The sequence below is a fragment of the Cygnus olor genome, chromosome 7 (assembly GCF_009769625.2).
Source record: "Cygnus olor isolate bCygOlo1 chromosome 7, bCygOlo1.pri.v2, whole genome shotgun sequence".
NCBI classification, from domain to species: domain Eukaryota; kingdom Metazoa; phylum Chordata; class Aves; order Anseriformes; family Anatidae; genus Cygnus; species Cygnus olor.
In genome coordinates, this window is record NC_049175.1 from 10,067,402 (window position 1) to 10,081,870 (window position 14,469).

Genomic DNA, 14,469 nt, shown 5'->3' on the forward strand with positions numbered 1-14,469 from the left:
AAGGTGGATGACACCCTAACTCATAGTGCGTGTCTTCCAAATGGTAGATGGGCTGGGTTGCCAAGGAATTGTGTTTAGAAGAGGAGTATTTCACCTGTGGGCATTTGGAGCCTGTGGATATTTTGCACAATGTTGTTCTTCATTGGAAAGCAAGACCTGTAACTATGTGAGTTCATCCTTGTGAACAGCAAGGACATTTGCATGAAAGGGAGAGGTTCAAAGCAAGGCTCTGTATGAATGAGAAACCTACAGGTAAGGTGAGAGTGTAAATGTCTCTGGCAGGAGAATAGTGAAAAAACAGGAGTCAAGATTGCTTGTATGACATTTCTTCTTTTCTATTCTTTTCTGTGAATTTCTCTCATTCTTTTCTGCGAGGGGACAGAGCTTCTTATCCCCTATGTTCTCTAAGGCACATTTTTCATGCTAGCAAATACCAGCTCTGAATATGATTGTACTAATAGAAACCTCCTTTTAGCGTTACAGTTTTTCACTTTGTTTAGGGAACAGATGGAAGGTATGGCCAAAACACTGTTTCCAGGGGAAACTGCATCTTAACTAACTTAAATCCTGAGCATTTCCACCACCAATTTCTTCCTTTAAAATCTTTACTCGTTTTGAAAGAAGGGTAAGGCTTTCGGTTACCAGATACAGCAGTCCCAACATTTGTCACGGCTCTGGCTGCTACTTTGAACTTTAATTCTTCTCTTAAGGAAATTAAAAAAATTGTATTATTACTACCCAGGTGTCCTGGTTTCAGTTAGGACAGAGTTAATTTTCCTCCTAGTAGCTGGTAGGGTGCTATGTTTTGGATTAGGAAGAGAAGAGCGCTGATAACATGCTGATGTTTTAATTGTTGTAGAGCAGTGCTTACACCAAGCCAAGGACTTTTCAGCTTCTCGCTCTGTCCTGCCAGCGGGCAGGCTGGGGGTGCAGCAGGAGCTGGGAGGGGACAGACCCAAGACAGCTGACCCAAACTGGCCAAAAGTGGTTTTCCATACCATCTGACGTCATGCTAAACAATATATAGGGGTGGCTAGCCGGGGTGGGGGCGCCGGCTGCTCGGGGATAGGCTGGGCATCGGTCAGCGGGTGGTGAGCAATTGCATTGTGCATCACTTATTTCGTACACATTATTAGTAGTAGTACTATTATTATTATTATTATTATTATTATTATTATTATTATTATTATTTTCCTGTCTCAATAAACTGTCTTTATCTCAACCCACAGGCTTCACTTTCCCATTTCTCTCCCCCATCCCAGAGAGGGAGGGGGGAGGGTGAGCAAACGGCTGTGTGGTGTTTAGCTGCTGGCCGGGTTAAACCACAACACCAGGACATTTTCTTCATGAACTGTTATCTAAAAATAACCCATATATTATCCACCAGAACAGCAATGAATGGTTATAAAACAAAGTGAAGGGTCATGATTATTTGTGGCTTCTTATTAAGGTGTGAATCTAAACCTCTAAACCTCAATTTGTTGATTTCTTTTTTATCAAGCTGTTTTTCTAGCTCCGATACCAGCACACCTAGCTAGATGGATAATTAGTTTCAACATCAGAAAGACTTCAAATAGAACAGTGCTGTGAACTGAGTGGTCTGGTTCCTTTTAAGTGCTTACCTACTGCAAAAGTGTTAGACAGAAAGATTTTGTTGTTGTTGTTTTATTTTATTTTATTTTTTCAAATTCCAACTTTATTCAGTCTTACACTCTTATTCACACAGGTCACTTTGGTATTAGTATTAAAAAACAAAAGTAGTGGACAATTTAATTAATTAATTAATTTTCTTTCCCCCAGAGAAAATTACACAGCATCAAACACTTTTTAGAATAGTCATCAAACTGTTTTTGGTAGCTGGTTCCAGGTAAGAAATACTCAAGAGAGGAATATTTGTTGGTTAGAGATGGTAAGAATAACTGATTTTAGAGAATTTTCCCGTCTGAAGTAAATTGTTAGCTTACTGGTAATCTCTCAGGCTGTTCTAGTGTGATCTGTAAGGAGCAGGCCATTGGGTTCAAGAATGTCTGTCATTAAAAGTGACTACTTAGGGTATGTCTGTAGAGCATGATGGTTTTGCTCTTAATGTGTAGAAATTCCTGCTGTTGGGTCATTAATAGTGGTCTTTGGACCATCCAGCTCAAAGCTTGCGCAGATAACTTTATCTACACTGTGTCTTTGATGGCATTCATTTCCAAGCAGAAAGCGTGTTTCTCTGCAGTAACAGAAGTAAAGACACATAAATAGGTGGAAATATAAAAGCCAAGAAGATAGAGAAGGGACATTATGAACCTTAAAATAAATCCAATGCCTGTTGCAGCCAGCCGTCAGCATTTAGTTATCTATCTGTTATATTATCCTATAGGATGCTTTCAAGGCCTGCAGTTTAGCAAAGTACATAGTGAAGACTGAAGCAGGGCCTATGGTAAAAAGTACAGCAAGCAAACAGAGGAGATTATGCTAGCCATAAAGGATAAGGAATATGGAGATAGTAGTGATTCAGGTCATGCAAGAACTTGCAGACAGAGATACAGGAAAGAACTTCACAAACATCAAGGGACAGAATATACTGAAGATAAAATAAGCCTTGAATGATTTTGAACGATGCACTTGATGTTAACAAAGCCAATAGAGCTGAATCACTTAGTTTTTTCTGTATTTTTGGTTTGGGTGGATTTATTTATTTATTTATTTATTTTACTGTTTTTAATTTAAAAGGTAAATAAAATAATTAGGAATATTGAGAAAACAGACTGACATAGCAAGATCTCTGCTGATTTCCTGGGGAGGAGTTCCAGAGTCAATATTTGAAGGAACAAGAGAGATCTTTGAGGTATATTCTTTAAATGAATGTCACCCCCAAAGTACTTGTGTTGGATTCTGAGTAACCACAAAGAGTTACAAAATTCCAGATTGCTGAAGAACTCAGGATGACTTAAGGAAAGCTAGTAAAATATAGATCAGTCCCCAGAGGAAAAGGCAGTAAATGAAATGGGACAAAACTCAAGAAGTTTGTGCTAGAGTGAACCTTTCCAGTCCTGCAGTTAGTCATGTAATTGGTGCTGTATGTGGATGCAGTGGTTTTCCTGTACATATCTGCTTGCAAAAAGGGGACGTGAATGATCTAATGCCCATCTTCTATTTCAGTATGTTCACATCAGTTTAACTGTGCCATAACTCACGAAAAGGTTTGCTCGAATGCTTTTCCCCAGTGGCAGGATGACATGTGACATTAGATGTACAGTGTAATATCTTTTTGCAACAGTATATGAAGTAAACTTGATACTTTATTTAGAGAGGGAAAAGTATGGATGAAAGAACCATGAATTCAAGATGTTAAGGTTAATGGGTCAAAATCTAACCTAAATAAAACTCTCAATGAGAGTTTTGCCTGAGCAAGGACTGTGGGATTTAGCCTTAAGAGAATTAACAAGGTACATCAGGTCTCTTCACTGCTCTGATTGCCAGAAGCCTGTCTGGACTGTGTCTAGATATACATTCTCAATCACAGAAGATTAAAGAAGCAAGTACAGGAAATGATGTGTACTGTTTCATATTGTCTATTCTGCGTCTATGTAGACAGGTACAGTAATAACTCTACAAAGAAAATGAGAGGAAAAACTATGGAATTATTTTAATCGGCTAATGTTTTTCTCATCTACTTGTTTTCTGGGAAAGTAATTATTTTCAAGTAATTGTATGCTGCCTTTTAAAAATTCTGTTACAGTTCATTCTTCACCTCAGAAATCCTCTTTGATCTTTTAAAGCTGTTGTGGATCCCTCCCCCTTGAAAAAAAAGAGTCTCATAAAATGTTTGCAAGTCTTGTTTATATATCCATAACATTTTTCATTATGCTGTGACAGCTTCACTGAAAAATTATTTTAATTATTTCAAAATGAATCACACAAAGAGTGAATATGAAAATATAAATCTTATGTCTGACTGTACTTTAATTGCTTTGGCTAATGAAAGAGGCATGAGATAATCTGCACAATGCAAAAGCAAAATTGCATGAACAATATAACCAGTATTAAAAATGTGCTGAATCTGTACTACTCACTCTGCTTCAGTGGGAAGATATAGGGACTGTACCTGTACTGCAGTGCTTGCTTTCTGCTACTGATATGACAAGCTAATTTCATTAGGAAATGGTGTTGAAAACACCTAATAATTACCTTTCTGTTCTCTAGGTCAGCAACGCTAATGAGCAAAACAAAGTAAATTTATGTTCCTGAAGCTGTGGGCCCTCTCATGACAACCTATCCTCAAGAGTTCATTTATGTGAGTAGCTCTTATGTGACAGAGTGATGTGAGCCAATGCCTTGTATATGTTATTAAAACAAAATGCCCACTGATTGTAATAAGTAACATATTCCTACAAGCATGTCAATGAAGCCAGACAAAAAAGTGCACCAGCAGGTAAGAGAATTATTTTAAATATATACACACACAACAGATCAAATCCGTAGGCCTGATTAGGTATTGTCTTTTTCCACAGTAAAAATTTTTGCTTCATCAGTTCCTAACCTTGTGATCTTTGACTGAATTTTATGTAAGACATTGCACACAGGCAGTTTACTTTTACAGACTTCTGAACTTTCAGCTGTTTAGAAGCTGTTGATTGAAGGTGATGAATACAACAAAGAACGAGGGTTTGACAGAAAACTGGTGTTAGAACTGTTACTTTGGTCAGCGACTCTTCTACCAACATAATACAGGAATGCTACAGGGTTATTAACCAACAAATCTCTCCTCTGTAGTCTAAAAATATCTCCCAATTGGGTGCCTTAGTAAAATGCCATGTGTTATAAATGGCAAAGCTGATTTTGAACTTACAGGGATAGTGAGGAAGGACTGCTAGAGCTTTGATATTTAGCAGAGTGGTAATGGACATGTAGCTGTACACATAGATAACCCTAAGTAATTGCTTTCCCTGCTTAGATTGGATGTTTTTTATCTTGGACTAAAGCCCTAAGTCAAAATCCTGCCATTGTTTACAATTGTTTTCACAGGGTTTGTGTGTCTGTTTTTATTTTTTATTTTTATTTTTTTTTCAGTTTTGGGACAATCCTCTTTAATAATCTATCAATCTCAGTTTTCTCTTGGTTCACAAATATTGCACTGAGTTGTAAATCTGTGTGGTTAATGCCAGGAACTTGCTGACTCAGGAAATTAGTAGTGATTAAGAGAGGCTTTCACATAGGTCAAATCAGCAGTGACAGCATATTTTTGCCATCTGATGGCTGTTTTAGGCTCGTACTGGCCGTGGACACTTTCAATTTGGATAGCACACTGCATCCTCTGCTGTTATGTTTTACCTTCCGTGATTTCAACAATAAAAGTTTTATCCAGTATAGCAGTGGGCCAGATGTTTCACTAGTGTAAATCAGAGTGATACTACACTCCCTTATGCCAACAGTTCATCTCATTCAATATGTCTCTAATAACATGGCATGGGTGCATGAAACCAAAACTGTGGGACTTAAACTTTTTCTGGAAATGCTGATCGATGTGTTTTTCATGGGAGGAAAGGCATTTGTAATTAATGCTGTCTTCTCACATGCAGTGAAACCATGCAGGACGATCTCAGTTTATTGCAGGTTATAAGTCAGCATGGTACACTATCTGTCCAGGGTATAAAGCATTTTCATATCCAGCTCTATTATTTCAAGCTGTTAAATATATTTCCCCTAGGAATTTGAGATTGCTTTCCCTTTACTCACCTGGACCTTGCAGTCCATTTTACTGTTGCTTTCTTGTATTGTGTTAACCTGTGTTGGGCAGTGTGATAATTTGACTCTTTGTCAATATGAACACCCTTGTTGCTGGGGGCATTATTAGCTTCCTCTCTTCCACAGTATTCTGGGAGTAACTTCTCACAAATTATTGAAGTTCTGCTCAGTTTGCTAATGAATTTCCCTGGTGTTTTGTTGGTTTAATACAAAATGTCCAGGTATTTTAAATACAGAGAGTATATAGATATAAGTTAAATGAACAGACAGGAATTTCAAGTTTGCTACAGACATCCATTATGCAAACGTACCAGAGAAACCAGCTGATTTTTCACAATTCCATTGCATGAGTGTAAGTAGATTTTCCTAATTTGAACATCTACCATACTGAATTTGTTCCAAGCTGCTGATTCTCTTAAGAAATCTCTCTCTAGTGAGCAGCACCATCTGTATTCTTCTTTCTAAATATTTAAACTAGGTATTATTTCACACTTGTCAAACCTTTCAAGGCTTTATGGTATTTCTAGACTGTTGTTTGGAACAAGCAGTTTGGAATCTGTTTTTGTGTGCTCTTGCTACTAATTCTATTTCACCATAACTGATGTAAGTGTTTACTTAGCTCCCTCCAGTGACTCAATGAGCAAATAAGTCCATGGTGTGCTATCATTCTAGCTACTGCTAAACAAGTTACCACAAAAGGCTAGTTCAGTTCTTTAGATGAAATTATATGTAGCATTCTGCAACATAATGACTAAATACTACGTGCTAAAACCATTTTAGCTTATAATAAACAGCAGCAGCTGAGATTTACCACATAATTCTGCTATTATTTCTTATTAATGCTTTCTTATACTTGGCAGAAATAATGAATGAATTTGAACATTAAGTGGGAGGGAAAAAAACCCACAATTCTAAAAGAGCATTAGTGTGTTTTGGAGAAAAAGGATGGGTTCAGAATCTGAATTCATTTTCTGAGTTGTGCTCAGAAGAAGATGCTACTTCAATGCTATTTATGATGATATGCAGAAAAACACTAGCTATAATCAGCTTTGGAAACAAAAGTATTATACATTTTATCTTGAGGAAAATCTGTCTGCTTTTACTACTGGTAGAATGAATTTAACTGAAATAGGGTCCATTTGTGAAAATTGTTCAATTTTTGAAATATATGTGAAGAACAAAAAAAAATACAGTTGTTTATGAGCTAAATTGAATCAGGAAATGCTCTTGAAGCTGAAAAACTATGGAGAAGGCTGTGCAGATAAATTGCTATAGTATTCATGATAGGAACAGGAAAAATGAAAGTATAAAGAAAATTGATTAGATACTCAGAGGGAACTTTTAGTCCTATTGAAGTCCAAGGAAGTTTTGCAGCTGATTTCAGTTGCACCATGATTTAAATATGTCAGAATGAAGCTTTAGAAGAGATTCTTCAAGCTTGTATATCCATCACTGAAAATACATCACTGAAGACTTTAATTTTAGAGGATTGCATTTGCAGTGTAAAGAAATAATTTTTAATTTCTAATACCCCACCTCAATTCCTTTGGTAGTTCGAGAAACAAAAAAAAAAAAAAAAAAAAAAAGAAGGAAAGAAAGAAAGCTGTGAATAATAAGGTTCTTTATGTTGGGACACATTCTCAGTTATTGTAATTTATTTGTTTTAATGTAGCATCTAGGAATTCCCCCCTCAGGACCAAGCCATCACTGTATTTGGACAAAACCCTCATAACATAGTGCCAAAGAACTAGTAGAGTATGAGAAGTTAGTATAACACATTGTGAACTGGAGCCAGGCTGAGGGCAATGACAGGAACAAAAATCTTGGCTAAGGCTATTGATATCTTATTTTCACACACACAAAAAAAAGAAATCACAAACCCAAGAATTTTTATTATTGTTTCCTCTTCACTTTTCTTTTCTACACTTTGCTCTTTCCTCCTCTGCCCTGCAACTTCCACTGTCCTCAGCAGAAAAAGCAGTGAGTAGAGCACAAAAAAGAATGAGGGAAGAAAAAATGTGACAACAAACTTAGATTGTTATGCTGAAATTATAGAAAGATGCCAAAATTGTTAAAAAGAAGAAATAATGTTTCCACAGAAATACAAACGGTGGTAAAACACAGTTTTAAACAACTCCAATGTGTAGAGGTTGATCTGTAGTAACAAGCCTGGTTTGTACAGCTGTGGAGCTGGTGTAGTTGTGGTTCAGTGCATGGTGACACAAAGCAGGCAGAGCAAGGACTTCTCCCTGATCACCTAGAAGGAAAACTTTCTCCAGTATGGTTATAATTTACAAGTATCAGTACAAGTACAAAACCAGCTTTAGATGGTGGAAAAAAGAAGTTAGTAAGCATCTTCTACAAAAAAAATGTGCACTTTCTTGTGGAGATTTGATAAAGCAAATTCAAAAAAGTACTAAAAAAATTAATTGTCAAGAAAATAGAATATCCTAAAATCTTGGGACTGGATCTTTGCTTCTTAAGGGTGTTTAATGGTAAGATTGTACCAATTAAACGTACTAGGAATTTTATAGTATAAAGTATTTCCTTTTGGTTGGACCACTTAATTTTTCATTGTGCAATAAAGTAATGCAAAATACAATGTATTCCTGTTACAACTGGCAATGAAACAAAATTAATATTTTCTTGCATCATTTCCTGAATGTTAGCATATACTGTTGGATTGTCTTTTGTTTGTTCCTGTGTGGGGGAAGTTGTGTGTGTGTGTGTGTGTCTGTAAACTGACCTCTACTTCTGCTGGGAATATACTTACTCATAAGGTATTTCAATGTAATTGCTATGGACCTGCACCATTTTTACCCAAGTTGAAACATTGTCTGTTATTTCTTGTTGTTTATACATTCCGTGGAAAATTAAGCAGGAAAAGCTGGGTCAGAGAAGCTGGCTCCGTGCTGTGCTCTGAACATGACGGGAGTACTGCTCATTTGTATCTCTGGTTCAGCAGTGAGCATCCTTCCATGTTTTGTGTTCAGTTATTGTTCCCAGAGCTGAAGAGGCACCACAATACCCAGAATATTTTCCACCTTTGAGCTCATTACAGTTGCTGTTTCTGCAAATCAGTCTTCCCTTTGGCTGTACAGACCAATGACAGCCACAGCCAGTGGGATTTTGGCACATTTGCTGCTATTTGGTGTACATTAGAGAAACGTTAAGGACCTCTTTCTCCTTGCTCTTCTGGCCCCTGTTCTTCTTCTATCAATTTAATTGTTTAGGCAAGACACAGCTGACACTGGAGGGTGGCAGGCAAGGCCACAGAGGGCTCAGAAACACAAAGACAGAGATCATTAATATGGCTTTCTAATCCACGAGGCACCGTTCTGAAAATCAGGGCAGTGACGAAGTAACAGCATACTCTGTGGCTCATATAATTCTGTACCAGTTCAGACTTCAGCCCCAGGACAGGTGGTCTTCTGCCTGAGCGGAGTGAAGAACTGCAGTGGGAACTCCATGGGCAGGAATGCCTGTTTTGTATGGCCAGGTCTGGGGCAGATGATATGGGAGCATAGCTTTTAACCAGGCAGTGAAGAAAAATAAAAATGGGCCTCCAGTAGCAGACCAGACTACCTCTTCTGTGTGAAAAAGAATATAAATATTTTAGTTAGTTTGGCCAGTGAGACAGAAGAATTGTTTGTATTTGGGTTGTTACAGGGAAGAGTTTAGGTATATGTATTTTTTAGGTTGTCATATCAGGGATGTCATCCATCTGGAGTATTGAAGTTTGATCACCGAGTCAGAATGCTGGAGTCCTTTTGTGAGGTCCTCTGAAATTAGGATGCCTGCTCTGTTGCTAAGCTTGGTCTCTCTGAATCTGGGTTTGCAGTGCTTATGTTATGGTTTGCTCATGATTAATAAAATATTAAGTCTTCCTTTCCTGGCAGCAATGAACAGATGGGGGAATCAGCTGATCTGATGAACTCTGTGTGTACATATACGCAGTCAACAAATAACCAGAAAAATAAGGATCATGCTCAAATGTTACCTATTTTAAAATATTTATAGAACCACAAACTAAATGTGCTGCCAAAAGGGTGAATTGACTAAGGAAAGTTTATTATTGTATGTATGCATTATTTATCTGCTCTTTCATTCATAACAGGTTTAATTAAAAAACTGAAGTTTTTCCAAATATTTATTCAGGATGCTGTTATTAAATGTAAATGTGGCATTTTGCATAAAGTCAGTGTTAACTTTTTGGATTAGAATTTTAAAGAGCAGTATACAAATCATAAGTATTTCTTCGGAAGCATTTATGTGCTTTTCATTTCAATAACAAGTCAGCTGGCAAAATTGTGTAGAAAATAAGTATCTATGAGAAGCAACAGACAGCTCTGGAGCATATATCGAGTCTCTATTGCATGTCTAAGATTGCAAAACACAGTAAACCACACACATAAAAGTAGCTTTAACACAGCAAGAGACTAAAGCCAAAATAGTCTTGAGCTGGCAAAGTAAACCTGCATAATTACCTAGCTTACCCTTCCCTAAACAGCAATTCGTGCCGTTGTTAGAGGTGAGACGTGTCACAGAGCAGAGCCCAGCCCCTGGAGCACAGCTGCCAGCCTTGGGGAGAGTGAATGAGCCCAAGGGATGCTAGGGAGTGAGGTGATCCCAGTCAGCTCCCAGACCAGGAATGACAGAGTCATTGATCCTGGATAGCTCTCATGTAAGCAGGGGCACTGTTAGTTGGTGGCTGTGCTGAGGAAACAGGCCCAGACAGGGTTTTGGGTACAGAAGAGTAACAGTGGAGAAGTCTGAAGCAAGGAGAAGATGCCTAAGAGGATCCAAAGAGAACAACGCTACAAGAATGCTGTAGCACACTTTGAGCTCACATCAGTTTGTATGGACGTTCCCAATTCAGTACTGAGGCCTCAACATCCACTTTTGCCCCTTATGTTCCTCAAATGCTGTCACTGGCTGTTCTAAGGAGTGACCATGTGTGTGTCTTTGGGATGCAACACTTGCAGACCTGTTAAGTATGCTGCACTTTACAAGGCACACGTCCAATAGAAAATTTGTATTTCTGTGCATCACTGGCTAAAGCATGTTTGCAGGACAGTGGCTGAAAAAAGGAAGACTGTGTTCAGAGGACAGTTCTGAAAATGGGATTTACAAAACCCAAACTGTACACAATGTCGTTTCCTAACCTTGGACAAGGACCACCCACGACTGATCTAATGTTGAACAAGGCTGGAGACATATAAGATATTTTCCTTATCAGTATTTCTAACTTTGCATCAGCCCAGCAGTTTTCTCCTGAAAGGTGATTTCTCCATTGAATGACAATCAGGCTACGTCGCTATTAATAGAAATGAAGAAGTACACATCATCTGCTCTACCCTCCCCTCTTGCTGTCAAAGCTAAGCACCTAGGAGACAGCAAATGTTTCTTTTTACTAATGGAAAAGTACCTGGACAGACCTCACTTGCCCTGGGAAGGCTGAAAAGTGGGCCACAGGCACTTTCAAAATTAAAAAAAAAAAAAGCCTAAACAGGAGGCAGGCAAAAAACAGCTATGAACCAATACAGAGAAAATACAGGGAAAATGTCCATTATCTCTGAATTTCAGCCAAGATGACTTTCAAGACTGCCTTACTTTCTAAGGTAGTCCTTCCCATCAGAAGGCTTGTGGTGGAGCAAATTTGCTTTTTTTCCAGTCTCTGACCTTCTAACAAGATGTACGTTTTTGGAATTAAGAAGGTGGTTTTGCTCTTTAGCCTGTCCCTCTCCAGATACCCTCTGTACTACACAACTGCGATTCATTGATAGGGCACCTCCTTTTGTGTATGCAGTGACACAGGTTTTATCATACCAAGTGTGGTATGATAAAAGTTGAATATAATTTCAAAATAAATATCTAACCCTTCAATAACTCTTTCTCAGAACCCGTGTCCAGAGCACGAGTGAGGTCATTATCATTTCAGGGAGGAGGGTACTGAGGCTGCCTTTTGCACTGCTTCCATACAGAGTTGTAAGTAAAATCACAAATGTGTCATTAAAAATTACCAGGCATGAGAATTACTGTTTATTCTTTGTACTGCCTGATGAACAGAGCCCTGTCTTTCTGTGCAAATACTTAGTGAACTTAAGAAATGCCCTTTGAATGCATTACGCACAGTGATTTGGTTTTAGGGGAATTTAAAGAGTTTACCAGCTTCTTCAGCAGTCTTGACTAAAGGTTTCCTGACCTTCCTGGGATATATAGGACTGCAAAGAAGGGAGTTATATGTAAAATGTCAGAAAGCCTTTAATGAACATATTGTCCAGAAGTTCCCATACTATGTCTCATTTGGGTGGAAAAATTTGCATTCAGTACACTGCCAGTCTTTGAGAGGGCCCAGACTAATGCCCCAAATGCCTCTTTTAGTGAAAAGAGTCCTTTTATAAATGAATAAATTAAAAATTTATAATAAGATTTTATAGATTTTATACATAAAAAAAGATTTATGTTGCACAGTAAATTGAACTGTTAAAGAGCGAAAGAAAGTGTAAGGATCCTTTGTCTAAAGCACCTTGAGCAATAGTATCTCATCTATTGCTTTGTTAGTATATAGATTGTTTTATTACTGTATTGATAGAAGCTGGTCAGACCTCAGATCTCATCTTTCTAAACAGTAGGGTAGCTCTGGGCAGTTCTTTGCTGGAAAACTGCTCTAACTTTCAGGCAAATATGAACCAATGAGTTTATGAGTATCTTTGTTGAAGAGATCTGATGGCACAATACCTAGTCTCTCTTTGCTTGAGATACCTACATCAATGCCATCATAACCCTGGCTTTTGTAATAGCTTTTAAGTAGGCACAGTGAATATTACAACAGATTACAGTTGCTGAAATGTGAATTTGCTTTCAGTCTTACAACCAAAGTAGTTTAATGTCAGTCTTGTTACAGCTGCCTTTGTGGAGCCACAAAATGTCCAGTCATGTCTCACTTCCCAAATGGCTTAAGAAACATGCCTCGATAAAGGCTACTTGGGACCATATCTTGGAATACTTAAATGCAGCTGAAACTGCACTCATGTGAGGCTGCTATTTCCTTGGTTCTGGATTTAAGGACTGCACATTTTGATGGAATACAAGATGTAAAGGTTTTATTTCCTCATCGACTCCATGATTTGTGGTCAGTCTTTTGGGCCAAGTGGCATCCATGTGAATTGCGTTTAACTGGATTTCTGATTGTTGGATAAGAACCATTAGATTTGCTAGAAGCCAGGTATTACCAAATGCTCAGAAAGATCTTAGGGTATGGGAATGACTCCAGTCCTTTTGTGAACTTGTGCTTGCACTTTGAACAGATGCCTCAGCTTTTTCAGCACATTGCTGGGAAACAGAATCCTTGAAATGGCTGGAATGGTGCCTGTGCGTTCAGTGCTGGTCTCTTCTAAATGACGTATCTTACACTCTGGAAACAGTACATAACACTGTTGTAGTAAGCCTCGTGCATCCCCAAAACAGTGTCAAGTACCTGTAAATAACGAGTACAAAAGATGTAATTTCCCCTATTCCCCATGGGCAAAATGTACTTCATATGTAGATTTATTTTAATGGAAATCTCTTACTCTGTTCTTTGGTGAGGAGTGAAAAGGTAAAAACTATCACAGTGGCTAAATCTCTCCTTGGGCATTCATATGAATGCTTATGTTGATTTTTCATTTCACTTTACACAAATATTTTGTGCTCAGGGGAAATAATAATTTCCCAGGGGAAATTATTTGCCATCATATTTTCAGTGTTACTATCTTTCAAGGACTAATTCATTACATACAGCTGTTCCAAGGTGAAGGTTAAAGAGGAATGAAAGAACAAACTAAACTTCTGTAACAGTTTAGAGTAAAAGAAATATTTGTGGAAAATCATAGGAATTTACCCAAGTCTTCCCTTCTGCCCACTAGGCTAAGTAGCAACTGTTCTGCATGATTGACTCATCTTGGAAACATTTGTATTTGAATAATTTTCCCAGTGTTTATAAACCTTCCTGGGTAAAAATTTTTGTGGCCTGTGTCACAGTACCACTTCGTTGCAGTATCCTCTGCTTTTTACAATTTAAAATGAGAACAGAACCAAGTTTAGTGAGAATATTACAGTGATCTTTATCAGACTGTTCAGGATAAGAGTTGTTGTCATTAGGAATTACATCACTGTTTTAGGCAAATTGTTCCAGATGTTCTGCTCATTAAGAATGTGAATCTTTTTAGAAGAGTAGGACAGAGTAATTCTTTAAAAACCATTGTGGATTGACAGACAATTACTGTATTTCTAAATGTAGATTTCATGGAATTCGCAGTTCCTGAAATAGAGTGAAAAAGGGAAATTAAAGGGAAAATTTTAATAGGCACCTATCCAGAAAGAAATTGAACACTACATCTCTAATTGTTCTTACATGAACTTGGGCTGAAGACCTGGTCTTTTCTCAATAGGGGAAAAAAGTCTGTAGAATAGGGTTTGTCTATACTTTGTATTGCTAATTGGAATTTACATAATATATACACAGAATCAGGCTTTGTAAGGATGATGCTGAACAGATGCCTCTGAAATCAGAATTTTCTGTGCATCACAGAGGAGGACAATCGTTAAAATCTCTTGAATGTTTGAACAATCTCTTTCAAGTTAAAATGTTGTATAAAGGTATTAAAATTTAGCCCAGAGGACTCTGCGTGTGAGAACCCAGTTCATTCAAGTCTCACTATACCTTGCAGTTTTGTTTCTCAGGATGCTTGCAAG

The 14,469-nt window shown here is 37.8% G+C and overlaps 1 long non-coding RNA gene across 1 annotated transcript; it reads left to right on the forward strand.

Moving 5' to 3' along the window:
- Window positions 1-1,799: 1,799 nt before the first annotated feature.
- LOC121073119 lies at window positions 1,800-4,276 on the forward strand. The gene is made up of 3 exons (XR_005821512.1): window positions 1,800-1,867; window positions 2,719-2,833; window positions 4,192-4,276. It is a non-coding gene; the product is annotated as an uncharacterized LOC121073119 (long non-coding RNA).
- Window positions 4,277-14,469: the final 10,193 nt, after the last annotated feature.